The sequence below is a fragment of the Pipra filicauda genome, unplaced genomic scaffold (assembly GCF_003945595.2).
Source record: "Pipra filicauda isolate LSUMZ 115617 unplaced genomic scaffold, ASM394559v2 scaffold460_size520110_pilon, whole genome shotgun sequence".
NCBI classification, from domain to species: domain Eukaryota; kingdom Metazoa; phylum Chordata; class Aves; order Passeriformes; family Pipridae; genus Pipra; species Pipra filicauda.
This window is the reverse complement of record NW_024104599.1, coordinates 13,457-26,989: the sequence shown is the minus strand read 5'-3', so window position 1 is coordinate 26,989 and position 13,533 is coordinate 13,457. Positions and strand designations below refer to the sequence as shown.

The 13,533-nt window shown below is 54.4% G+C and overlaps 1 protein-coding gene across 2 annotated transcripts in view; it reads right to left on the bottom strand.

Annotated features, from left to right (window-relative positions):
* Positions 1 to 13,304, bottom strand: part of PLXNA2 (plexin A2) — a 170,988-nt gene extending 157,684 nt beyond the window's left edge. Inside the window, exon 1 of one of the 2 annotated variants that reach the window (XM_027717820.2) lies at positions 13,051 to 13,304. The gene's annotated coding sequence lies outside the window, so the exon portion shown is untranslated. Of the gene's footprint in view, positions 1 to 6,176; positions 6,270 to 13,050 lie in introns of those variants that run through there. The other variant, XM_027717821.2, reaches the window with a different exon arrangement.
* Between the last annotated feature and the right edge of the window lie 229 nt (positions 13,305 to 13,533).

Below are 13,533 nucleotides of genomic sequence, written 5' to 3'. Positions count from 1 at the left end.
TTAACCCACCAACCCCAAAAGGCGGCCACAAAAATTCATCATCAACCTCGGACACCAGAAATTAGACACCTTTTTCTTTCCCTGCACTGACACTTGACACCTGCTATCTGAGAAACCACAGCTGGCAGCTATTGAGCTTTGAGTACAACTGCTGTGAAATAGCTTATAAATTACCTTGCATCAAGAGAGGTGCTGGGAAAAGAGGACTTTATTCACCAGGCAGTCCCTGAGGACAGACTCAAGGCTGGTGACAACATGACACACTGGAGCACGGAGCAGAACAGACCCTTATTTTCCTGGTTGCCTTGAAGTATGACACAAAGGGAAAATTTAACACTTCTGAGGTTTCATAGCTGGTTTTGGGAAGCCTCAGGTTCAGCCAAACCTGTGTAAACAGGTCACTGGCTCTGGATAACGTTCAATCATAAAAGTTTGTGGCCAGAAAGTTGTGAGTCTCTAATCCAGCCTCCTGCTGCAAGGACCAGCTGTTAAAACCATCATTCAAGTGATGTTTCTCTAAACTATCCTTAAGGACCCCCAGAAACAGAGCCCACAACCCCTCCAGGCAATCTAGGTCAGCATGTTGCCTCAGAAAGTGCTTTTTCTAGTTTCTTACCCGAGTCCTGATGGACTGAGGCTCATCCACCTCTCCACTGGTGCACCTGAACAGCGTTTGATTATTCATGGACTTTATTCCCAACAAAACGGAATTTAATGGATGGTGACCTTAGGTGCAAGCAGATTAAACGATTAAATGATTTGCCCAAGGCTAGTCAAAAGGTCCCAGTGGCAAAGCAAGGAGTTTTATCTCCAGAGCCTCAGCCCAGCACTCCCTCCCCAGGTGACATCCAGCTGCAGTTTATTACAAGAGAATATTACAGAGCAGCACGAGGGAGGATCACAGAGCGGCCACCGAACTGGAGGAGAAAAATAAGCAGCAGCTTCTCCTGGCCTCACTCCAAGTGCACCACAGGCAAGTGAAGAACCCCAGCTTCAAATTAAATGGGTCCCCAGCCACTCCATTAAACAGAAATCCTGAAACAGAAATCCTTTGGCTGTGCCAGCCCCGTACAGCGAGTGGTGTTCGTTATCCCCAACACTCCCTACGGCAGCCAGATGTATTTACACAGTAGCCACAGTGCTGTTACCTAAGTAAACCAGGAAATTGTACATTTGTTAAAATTAGGTTCTGAGATGCCGAATCCCCAACTGTGCAGCTGCAGATTTTGCTCAGCCAGCAGTGCTGAAACCCTTCAGTACACGGCCACTGCCTCCATCCCTCGGGCGTGTTTGAGAGGAGTTCCCTGGTGATGGTGCTCCCTGCCAGGCCAGGATGGTGCTATCCCCCCTCACACTGGGAGGGCAGGGGTGGCACAGCACCAGAACAGGGCAGGAGTTGTCGGGGTAAGAAGTGGAGGAACACACACAGGGAGAGGTTCATCCCTGCTCTCAGCCCAGCACCAGCTCACTGCCCCACCCCAGATTCCAGCTGCCAGTCACAACCCCAGCATCCCCACCACAAATGCAGGAGGAATTATCATCCAGGTACCACTGTGGGATGGCAAAGATTTGGAAATGCAGAACACGACACAAAAGCCCTTAAATTAACAGGAAAACTGAAGCAGACAGGTTGATGCAGGAGAGAGGCCACACAGCACTGGAGAACCCTTCAGGGACCATTAACCAGCCCTTGTCAGGCCTGTCTTGGTGGAGGAGTGTGCTGGGAACTGCCCTCACCACCAGCTTCATCAGCCACACAAAGGAAGCGCCTTTACCTGTCGAAGCCTCTTCACCCAGGGCTGTTGCCCTTCTAAGGGTATCACCTGGGGGGCTTGATGCAGCTTTTGGCAATGTTTTGAGATGCCTGAACCGTGGGAAGTGTAAAGCAGCTTCCTCCCTGCCCAGCCTGCTTCACCAAGCACCAGTGACCATCCCAGACAGAGCTCGTGGCCGCAGGGACAGCAGCTGCCTGCAGGCAGGATCCCACCTGGGCACAAGGACCAGGGGGCTACCAGTGCTGGCAGCCAGGTGCCCTCAGCCTCGTGTTCTGAGGTTCAGCCAAGGACTCCCAAAGCCTGGAGCCATCTCACCTCTGTCCCACCATCAGCTGAACATCATCCCCTCTCCTGCAGCATTTGGACATCAATGTCTACTTGAGAAAGTGGCTCTTTCCCACTCATCTGCTCCCTGCTCCTCTGCCCTGCTTTTCAATTTCAGAGCTCTGGCAGTTCACTGATTAATTCAAGCCTGTTTAATAACCCTTCTGTTTAGATGAAACAAGCTGTCTTGTTTTCTTTATTTTTAACACTAACTCTTGTTTCTTTGCTAAGGATCTCTGTCATTTAGAAACTTCTCTCTCTCCAACCAAGCTGATAATAAGATGGAGAAAGCATCTGCTTACGTCCACATCTGACATCAGCCAGAAGTTACGAGGCTAAAGAGGGGCTGCACACTTTGATGGATAAGACATCCTGAAAGCCTGGGCTTGTCTTGCAAAATCAGCAGCTCCACAAGTCCCTGGATAGCTCAGAGCAGAGCACAAACAGCGGGATGGCAGGGCCAGCTCTGGACAACACGGGTGAGAGGAAGGGAGTCACGGGAGCTGGAGCACCCAAACTCCTCACCAGGCTCATTCTGCACCCTGTGGGGGTGGGAAACTCGCCATGGAAAAAAGAAAAAAACCCTGGAAGCTGTTGCTGCTGCAGGCTCTGTCCCACGCCGTGCCCCCGGCGTGGCGATCCATTGGCCATGGTCAGCACGGAGCTCGCAGCTGCTCCCACCACCACCACTGGCCTCAACCCTCTGATGGACCCCACCTTCACTCTGTCACCTGCTCTCCCACGGCATCCTCATGCCAGAGGGTTCTGAGGCATCATGATCACTGCCTGTCTGAGCCTTCTCCCTCCCACCCCCGTCCCATCCCACCAGGAGCCCAGGCACAGGGAGTAACGGACATGCAGGGGCCCGACTCCCGATGGGAATGAGCTGGAGCCTCTCAGCTGTCTCCTGCCTCTTTGAATTTCAAAGCTGCACTTGTCTGTAGAGCAACTGAGTCATTTCCTTCCTATATCCAGCCTATCGGACTGGATCCAGCAGTGCCCGGAAAACAATAAATCCTTCAAGGGCTTGGAAGGCCATATTTCACAGGAATGCAGCGAGCCTGGCTGCCTGGAGAGCTCCTCACACACCCTTTAATTCAACACTCTCTCACCCTGGCCCTGGTCCCTGAGCAGGGCAGTGATCTCCATCCCAGACACCCCCAAATCCCGAGGGCACTGCTGAGCCCGGGTGTGGGACAGCAATTGTGATCCCCCCAGACCAGGAGCATCTCCTCACCCTGCCTGGATGCATCACTGAGGGGATGGGGGGGCTCAGAACTGACAGGGAAATCTCCTTGGCTCCCTAAAGCACACAGAGGACCTCAGAGGGAGAGAAGCTACAGCTGAATTTGTTGCAGGACTCCCTTGGCAGACCCAAAGAAAGCTGCAGCCACAAAGGAGTTTGTTCTAAAATCCCACCACTGAAAACCAGTGCAGGGCGTGAAAACACTTCCAGCTGGTTCAGTTTTACAAGAGTCCCCTTTACAACCACAAACTGGGCTTCCAGATACCCAAAACATTCCTATAAAGCTCATAAGGGTTGGAGGGACAAAGCCAGAACTCAACGATTTGAGCTACCTGTGGTCCCAAGAGCTGCAGAACTTCCACCAGAACAACACAGTTGAGGTGCTTGGCCCAAAAGCAGCTCCCAAATCTGAGTTTCCACACAGCTCTGGGGAAAACTGGTGATCCTGGAAAATCCAGGATCACTTCAGTGCCACTTCCATTGTCTTTTTAGATGCCAGAAGCAAAGCCCAACTGACTTACATTAAGATTCGTAAGACTGTTAACCAAATGATCCCACATATATGAGAAAAAAAAATAAATTACAAGGAAATTAATATGATATCCTCCTCTGCAACAAGATGGCTAAAGCAGATAATTTGCCCAAGTGTCATGTTTATAATGGGAATTTGCAGAGAATGAAACAGGAATTCTCAGGGATGAACAAATGAGGCAATATTTTGCTTTTTCTCATGTTAAAATTTGCACTGTCTGTGATAACAGCAGTGGGTGGTTTTTTTTCAGATCTTGGGGGGAGAAGGAAATTAAGTCAAAATTGTTTGGTTTGAAATAGGTCTCTGCAGACTGAAAGGTGTGAGAGCAGGTGCAGGTAGGGAAGAGCTGCCCAAAGCCCTGTGCCAACAGGACTCACACCTTTATTAAAAGTAAAATAAATCTCATCTCAGCAACAGGATTGACAGAGAGCCCATTTGGTACAAGTCTGCGAGGAAGTGAATGGTTAAAAACCCAACACATATCACTGAATTCACACTCAGAAATCAAAAACTCCCCCTGCAAAGCCAGTCCAATCCCACCCAACCCATCACTCCTGAGGTTAAACCCCTCCAGTGACTCAGCACCCTGGGCTGGGCTCACTTATTTATGGTGGGGTTTTTTTTCTAAACAAGTTATACAACATCCTTGGAAGTCCTTAAAAGAGCCTCTGCTTTTGTCTCTTTCTGGGAATTCGTTCTGAGCACTCCTCAGCTCAGCCCAAGACAAGCTGTGGCCACCTCGACTTCAGAGGATCCATTTGGTGGAACCGATGGACCCGACTCGCCCCTGTCACACAATTTATGCCTTGAAAAGCTGAGTTACACAAGCACTTGTACCAGCACCTTATTATATCCCAGAGGACAAGCAAAAGGGGCTCCTGCCTCTTTCTTCCAGTGAACTCTGGAGTGTTTGCCCGTGCTCCTTGGTTGCTATGAGATTTTAAAGACAGCCTAAACCTGTCACCACTGAACAGGCCTTGAATTCCTGCTCCAGGAGGCTCTTCAGTGGAGCCAAACACACCAGGGCAGCGATCAGAGCAGATTAACTCCCTGAGAACTGCAGGGAAAACTTTCCAACTAGGAGAGGAGAGCCTGCAGTGACCCTCTGGCTGCTGCAGCACCTCTCAGCCAAACAAAATACTGTGGATGTTTGTCCATCTGGCCCTTCCAGCTTCTCCAACACAATGGATGATGCCTCTGCAATGTTAGATTGGTTTGGAAATACAGAGGGGCAGACAGCAACAGTCAGAATTAATGGAAGGTTTAAGGCAAGCACAGAAGCATTTCTCACTCCAAGGTTAACTTGGAAGAGCTCTTACTGTCAATTTGTTTGCTCCAGATTTATCACGCAATTCCAGAATGGTTTGGGTTGAAAGGGACCTTAAAGATCATCCACTTCCCATCCCCCTGCCATGGGCAGCGACACCTTCCACTAGTCCAGGTTGCTCCAAGCCCTGTCCAACCTGGCCTTGGACACTTCCAGGGATGGGACCTTTAAGGTCCCTTTCAACCCAAACCATGCTGGGATTCTATGTTTTAGCTTCGGTGCAGATTTAAAACCCACAAGATGGCAAATTTTAAGCATAAAAATACTTGAGCCAGTTAGGAAGCCTCCAGGCACGCTCCCTTTTCCTCCCCACCTCTTTGCACTTCCATTAAAAATCAAAAGGAAATTCACAGGCTTTTTTCTGTTGTTGTTTAAATAACATTACAGGCTGTGACATAAACCAGCAAAGGCAGGAAATATGATCATGAGGGCAGTGCTCCATCCTCTGCTCCTGTCACTGTGACTTTTTGGGGACTTGGCAAATGAATGAGTAAAGGAGACAGCCGGCGTGTTTTATGGAGTTGAACTGTAACATCCCTGTTAAGCAGCCAACTTACCATTTCTCTGCTCTGACACCAATAAATCTACCCAGCCACGGGGAACAAAGCCCTTCACACCAACTGGCCGCATGTGAATCCCTCATATTTGGCTACCTGAGCAAGCACTCAGCCCACTGGGATCTGCTGCTTTGGGAATACCCTCCCAGAAGTGGGAGATGGCCCATTTCAGTAAGGTGACTTTGGAGGTTTTAACCCTGTTACCAGCACACACACATTCACCACGCCACTTCTGATGCCCAGAATCTCAGCTTCCCACTCCAGGGGGATAAACAGCCACTCTGGACTCCCAAGAAAACCTTGACGAGGCAAACCCTGAAAGCCCAGAAATCGAGAAGCGAATCGACAGAACTCAAAGCCTCACTCTTAGGTATTATTTAAGCACAAATTCCAAAAACCTGGAGCGCAAACTCACTTTTTGGAAGCTCATTCCCAGGTTAACCAACCAAAGCAGGAACACCCTTGCACACCTCCGGTGTGGACACCCAGTTCCCTCCAGTACACGAGGGATCGCTCCGAGCTCTCACCCGCTGACACGAAACCGCTGCGGAGGAAGAACCACACATAAATCTCCCCGGGGAGGCATTTGTTCCCAGGCTCTCCTGAGTCTGGAAATAACACGAGGAACTTCTTCCACGCTGAGTCAGGGTGTGACGGCGGCTCCAGGACCGGCCGCGGTGGATCCGCTTCCTTCCCGGCGCGCGTCACGGGCGGCAGGGCCGGCGGCCCAGCGCTGCCCCACAGCTTTCCTGTTTTCCCCCGAGTGCTGGGAGGGCTTCCCGAGACACGGGACAGGGAAACGGGGGCTCTGGAGCCTGACACTGAGCTGCTGCAGGAACCCAGCTGCTGTTCTGCAAACGCTGCTAAGAGCCAGACGGGAGCTGGAAGCAAAATAAGCTGTTTCCTTTAACCTGCCCTGATATACACCAGGAATGGCCTCTCCAAGGACTATCGCTCCAACATCAACCATCCCTTCAGTAGGAAAATGGAACGAGAGTTGTCTGTGCATCCCAGGGGGCTTCCCCCCACACATCCCGGCACTAAGCCCCGAGTCAAGGCCACGACAGGTGGGAGCCACTGGTGCAGCTCTTGGAGAGCCCTCCAGGTCACACAGAGGCGGATGCAGCTCTTCCTGCCTGTGCCCACTCCTCCGAACAGTCTCCTGCTCACACGGATTCTCCCTGGTGTAAGTTCCCACAAAGGCTTCTGCCAGAGCAGCACCACCTAGAGCAGCACCTCCCTGTGCTCCCACCAGAGCTGGTGGCTGGGCTGTGAGCACGAGTGCAGCGTTACACGGCACTGGCACCCACTGGGAGAGCTCCCACTGCTCCCACCACTCCCGACCGCCCGCTGATCCAGCATCCACTTACCGCGCTCGAGGCAGCCAGGAAGGAGCCTGCCCTTCCCGTGCCACTCCCAGCCCTGAGGCGCCGGGCTCCTGCTCCAGCACTGAGCCCCCACCGTGCCCCCAGCCCAGCTCCAAGCCCAGCTCCAAATCCAGCTCCAAGCCCCCTCCTCGGCGGCACAACCCCGGCTCAGCCGGCGGCTCCGGGAATGAGCCCTGAGCAGGGAACGGCGGCGGCAGCGGGAGGAGACGAGGTGAGAGGTCACTGTAATATTTACTCAGACATCACCTTTCACTTTTATGAAGTGGGGAAACGGTGCCGGAGCAGGAAAAGGGCTGTGAGGGACGTTCCTGCCTGAGAACACCAAGCTCAACACGCAGCCGCTCTGGAGAGCCAGGGCCTGGCTGGGGCAGGATCCTCCACTGGACACTCAGACCCCAAAAACTGCACGGGGCTGGAGATGGGCTCTGGGCTCTTCCCTCCACCATCAGAGGGGCAGAGGGAATGGCTGGAGCGGGCAGGAGCTCTGAAGACCCTCTCCAGGTCTCCTGGGCTTCAGGAGATCCCCACCAGGCAGGAGCCCATGGCACAGAGGGGTCATCCCTGTGCACTGTGATTTTCAGGAGCTCACAGGAGACACGGGACATGGTGCAGAGGGTTGACATGGCATCAGCTGGATAACAGAACTTCCACAGGGGACCTCTGTTTCTTCTCCTTTAGTGAGATGGAACAGAGCGTGCCACTCACACAGAGCTGCCAGCCTGGACAGTGGCAGGGCTGGTCCCAGGGCAGGCTCAGGGTCCCCCTGCCAGTGCCAGGCAGGGAGGAGCAGCACTGGCTGCCACCCTGGCACAGGGGGCCCTGGCTGGCAGGGCTCTCCCAGGCTCACTATCGCTCTGCCTTTGGAGATCATCTGGGCTTTTTTACGACGTGATTCTGATGCCTTTTATCTCCTGCTCTGAACGTAATTTTAGCCCAGGCAAAGCAGGATTAAATTTTCATAATGCAGTACATTTATCTGGCTTTTCATTCCCCCCCATCGCCACCTCCCAGTTCGGTTTCACCCAAACAGAAGCTGCGATTACAGGGAGAAACATGAGATGGGCTCTCTCCGACAAGCAGGGGAGGGCACTTCTTTCCCAGCACCCTTTCCCAGCCCCTGCCAGGCAGTAGCCTGCACCCTGGTACCCAGCCTGGGGCTGACAGCATCGCTCAGCCCCTCTGAGACACACACATGGATCACAATTCCCACTCAAAACCACGCAGCAGATTAAGGTACATCACTGACATACGTTGCACTCGTGTGTTTGGGAAACTTGTGCTTTCTTGGTAAAGTCCTTCTAGAGCAGTTTCATCCCCACCTGAGCAGCTCCCAGCTTGGGTTCACACACAGTGGGCAGAGGAGCCACGAGCCACACGGACAAGGAGCAGGGAGAGGCAGCTACAGCCAGCCTGCCTTGGCCGGGAATGTCTGAAAAGCACCAAAATCCTCCTGTCCCCCCTCCAGAGCTGTGTTCAGCAAAGCTGAGGGTCGGAATTCCAGCCCCTGTACCCCGTCCTGCCGTCACCCAGAGGCTGCGGCTCAGCGCAGCTCTGCCAGTTGCTGGGTTTGCGTCCGTTTTTCAGTTGGATCCAGAGGATCCCCTCTAGTGGGATGAGGAGGAATTTCAAGCCCACATCCCACTCCTATATCTCCCCCAGCTGTCTCCGTGCCGGCTGTGGAGCCCGGGGTGGGTGGTGGGCTGCCAGGGAGAGCCCTCTCACAAAGTACTCACCCCGTTTTCCAGAGCCATTCGGGGTGAAGTCAAAACAGGGCTGGAAAGGTACCGGAGGAGAGAGAGAGAGGAACACGACAGCAGACATCAAGGATAAATCCCCTTCACAGCAGCAGAGGGAACAACTTGGGCAGTAACACGTCCCCTGGCCCACGTGTGTCACCAGCGAGCCCGGGCACGTGAGGGCTGGAGGTGCAGTGGCCACCCTGTGACCCAACAGCACGTGGGGACCCAGCCCGAGGCACCCGCAGCCCATTTCCCTTCCTGGCACTAAAACCACCCAGTAAATACATATATTTTCACTGCAGAGAAAGACTCTGAACACAAGCCCCGGGCGGCCGCCTCTGCCGCCCAAGGACAGCACGCTGCCCTCAATTCTGCTTTTGTTCCCGCTTTGCCTTTCATCCCGGAGGCTCCCGCTGCACCACTTGTGCACACAAAGAGCTCGTGGCCTCCTCAGACCAAAATGCCTTCGAGTCTCACCCAGCCCAGCCGTGCCCTCGGAGGGAGGTGGGCACCCAACTGGCAGAGCTAAGGAGGTCAGCGCGGGATGCTCCTGGTGATCCAGACACATCAGGTCCAGCCACCAGCACCCGTGGCTCAGCCCCGGGAAGAACTTGGAAGCACCTTTTCCCCCTTGGTTCCCCCTGCCCTCCCCTTTGCTGTTGTGGCGGTGGCCTCCCAGCCAAGCTGGTTAAGAGATTAACACTCTAAAAACCACATTTACTCTAATTAGCCATGAAATCTTTGTAACTAAGTGAAAAAATGTTTCCCTTGAGGGATTTTTGTCCATTCATCACTGTTTGAATTGCAAGGGAGGGGGGGAGGAAGAGAAAAGAGGGGGGGACCAGAGAGAAAAACCCTCAGATCTAATGAATTAATAGCAGAACGCCCTGGGGGAGAACGGGCTCCTGCACAACACGGGCACCTCAAAGGGGGCTTTTCACAGCTCGCCGAGGGGACGCTGCTGAATTATTTCGAGTTAACAGACTGTAACACAACGCTCTGCTCCCGTACGAGCCGGGCAGCTTGGCCAGCGCACTCCACTCCTCCCCTCCCTTCCCTTCCACAGGGATGGACAGACGGACGCCGTGCCCGGCCAGCTGGGAGCTCCTGCCCTGCCGACAGCCGAGGGAAACAGCGCTCTGCTGGCAGCACCACCAGTGCCCCCCAGTTCCTGTTTACCGGGAAAAACATTTCAGAGTTAGGTGGGAGGGGAGGCAGAGAATCTTGCCACAACTTAGGCCCATAAATATTTCATATCGCTGGAAGAAGAACGATTATATTCCTGCCAGCACTTTTCTTGTGTATTTTAAATGTGTCACCGCCTTCTACTTTCTCCCCCGTTTGTGTTTCTTGTAACAGGCCCATGAAATAAAGATTAGTTGAATAATCAAGAGTGTTTAGAAATGTGAAGGGGCCTGTCTCAGGAGCACTGCATGCTCAGGTTCATCTTTCCCCCCCCCCCCCTTTTTTTTGTCTCCTTTTAAGGATGCCAAACGCAGATGGGGGAGCGCGGTTTTCACGCGCCCGTAAGAGACGGGCGGGAGCGGAGCCCGAGCGAGCGGGGCCGAGGAGAGAGGAGAGCACACGTTTCCCCATCAAAAAATGACAGCCCCAACGCCGTGTGGAACAGGGGGGCAACTCTCCCCCATTACATATTTATTGTTCAAGCTGCAGAGGGGCCAATTAAAGCAGCTCGATCGCCGCCGCGTTCAAACGGCCGCGGATGCGCTCGGAGAGGCGGGATGGGAGAGGCAGGTGTGCGCTTTCCTGTTGGATACGGCACCGTCCGCTCCTCTGAGAGCCACAAATCCACCTCAGCTGAACCACAGTACCTCTGCTCCCACAGGAGAGCCTTGTGTTGGCACCCAACAGCCAGCCCAGCTTCCCACCTTAAGCTTCTCACCGCGCGCCCCACGCAATTTCTAAATATCAGCTTTTGCTTTCTTTCCTGGTTCAGCTCTTCACAGGAGCTGCCTACGGCATTGAGACAGTCTGCACCTACATCTGCCCTAGCTTTTGGGCAACGGTTCCAAGACATGCTCTAGACTCCCACATTTAGCTGCAACAGGAGTTCCCAAAGTAAGTTCTGGAAAGCCTCGTAGCGGCGGTTAAATTGGAGATGCCGGGAAGATTCTGCAAATCACATGTTTCCCCGAGACACCACAGGGTCTGCACAGCAAACTGCTCCAAATGTCATTTCCATTTAGCTGCTTTGCGAGCCAATTTGTCACACACTAATGCAATTTGCTGAAGAGAGTTAAAGAGCACAGGGCAGGAGCGCTCGCCCCTTCTCCAGGCTCCCGCACCAGCCTGGATCTGCATGTTCCTTTTTGCATCCAGCTGAAGTTCCCTTCTGCTGGCAAGCAGGGGAAGCTCAGGGTTAATGCAAAGAACAAGATAGAGCACGGTAAGAGCACGGGAAAGCTGTTTCCATCATATTGGTGGATTATGTGCAGATCTGATGCAGCATCTGTTACCTGTTTCCACCACACAAACTTGGTATAAGCCAAGGGGAAACCCCACAATTAATTACATCAAACACCGCCATAAGAACACTGAGGAGTAAATTGGGTTACTTCATCTTCTTGCAACAAGAGCTGTGGATATGGTCAGAAGAGTTGGGAGAGATGACTGGTTTGCTAGATAAGGCATTTCACAGCAGACATTGTATGTTCACTTTACTCACTGCTCGCACCAAGTTTCTCAAGTCAAAGCTATTTTATCTGTTTCCTGCACCACCCCAAAATATCACATTTAAGCTTTGAGGGTCCTCAAAGTGACAGCAAATGGCAAAAGGACAGCAATAAAGACCAAAAAAACCCACAACCCACTGAATTTTAAAGGATCTAACACCTCTGTGTTAAAGGTAAAAAGCCAAACATCTGCTCTGGCGATGGCACAGATTTCTTCTGAGGCATCTGTCTCTCAGCTGTAAAGTAGGTCATTTGATTTAACTTTGAGACACCGTTATCAATGAAGCCATCCAGGGCAGGAGAGGCAAGACCATGTCCCCAAGTCAGCTGAGATCTATTAAACACATTCCAGCCACCAGCGAAGCATCAAGTGCTCACCAAATAACGGGAGAACCCTGTCAGCTCAGGGTTTTACATCATGGCACTCTGCTAACTTCACATTCTCTCACCTCCAAGCCTGAACTGCTGGTCACAGACGCACAGGGTTTTTTCCCCCTCTATCACTTACTATTCACCTCACTAAATATTCACCTATTGACTTTCTGATACCCCTCAGAACACAGATTAATTGAACATCACTCACTTCACCTCCAGGAACGTGCGAGTATTGGCCATGGCTTGAATGGAGACAAAGCCGGGAATGCCTGACCGTGCCAGGTTAAACGGAGGTCACAACCAGGGAGGACAAGTCACACAGAGCAGCCACAGCTGTCACCGACACCCGTCCACGGCTCGGGCAATGGGGAGACTCGGACCATCACCCAGGAGCTGGGAATTCCCCCGAGGGCGCACAAGTGCATTCGCCATCCCTCCCCTCATCGCCTCCCAAAAAAAGGGTTTTGAGGGGATTTAGGAAAGTTTTAATGGGGATTTAATTCCTTTTCCCCCCAAGATTCAGAGGTGTTTTTCAAAAAAGTCCCTCCTTTCCCACAGGAACTTTTTTATGGCGATGAGTTTATCCCGGTGCATTGGCCGCCCCAGACCGTGACTGAGCGGTACCAAACGGCCGCAGAATTAACGAGGAGATACCTCGCTGTATGTAACGCGTGTGCGCACGTAGAGCAGCCCGGGGAGGGAGCGGGAGGTGGATTCCCAGGAATAGGGAGGTCGGAGGGGTTCCTCCATCCCTTCCGCAGGCAGCGCCGGGTACCCCCCATCACCCCCGCGCATCTCCCCGGGCACCGCCGGGACCGGCGAGTGGTGCCTCCGAGCACCGCCAGGACCGGCGAGTGGTGCCTCCGAGCACCGCCAGGACCGGCGAGTGGTGCCTCCGAGCACCGCCAGGACCGGCGAGTGGTGCCTCCGAGCACCACCTCGCGCTCTGCAGCGCCCGGTGCCACCCGCCTCGGGCAGCACGGAGAGGACCAGCCCAGACCTCCTCCCCGCATCGTCCATCGGGGGATGCCCAGGGGAGAACCCCCCGCACCCCGGCGGGCAGCAGCCCCCTCGCCATCCCCCGCCGCACTCACCAGCCCTCGCAGCTCCGGTGCCGCCCGCCTCCCGGGTGCCGGCTCCCGGCTCACGGCGGGGGGATCCGCGCAGCCCCCGGCACCATGGAAATGCGGGGCCGGGCGCTCCCCGCAGCCCCTCTCTCCGCCCTGCCCGCGGCGCGGCTCGGCTCAGCCCCGCCGGCCTCTCATGCCTGCGCAGCCCTCGCCCGAGTGCGGCGGCGAGCCCCGGCTCGGCTCCGCTCCGCCCGCCCCGGCATCCGCCCGCCGCCGAGCCCGGGCGCGCTCCCCGCGCTCCCCGCCAGCCCCGCGCCCGGGCGCGCTCCCCGCCCGCCGCCGCCGCCCCCGCGCCGCCCCCGCTCCCCGCGATTAACCCTTCCCCGGCCGCGGAGCTGCGAGCGGGGACCGGCATCGCCCCCTCCTCTCCGCCTCACCTGCGCCTCCCCCTTTTCCCCGAGCCGAGCGCAGCGGAACCCGCGGGATCGCTGAAACAAAGCCCGAAAG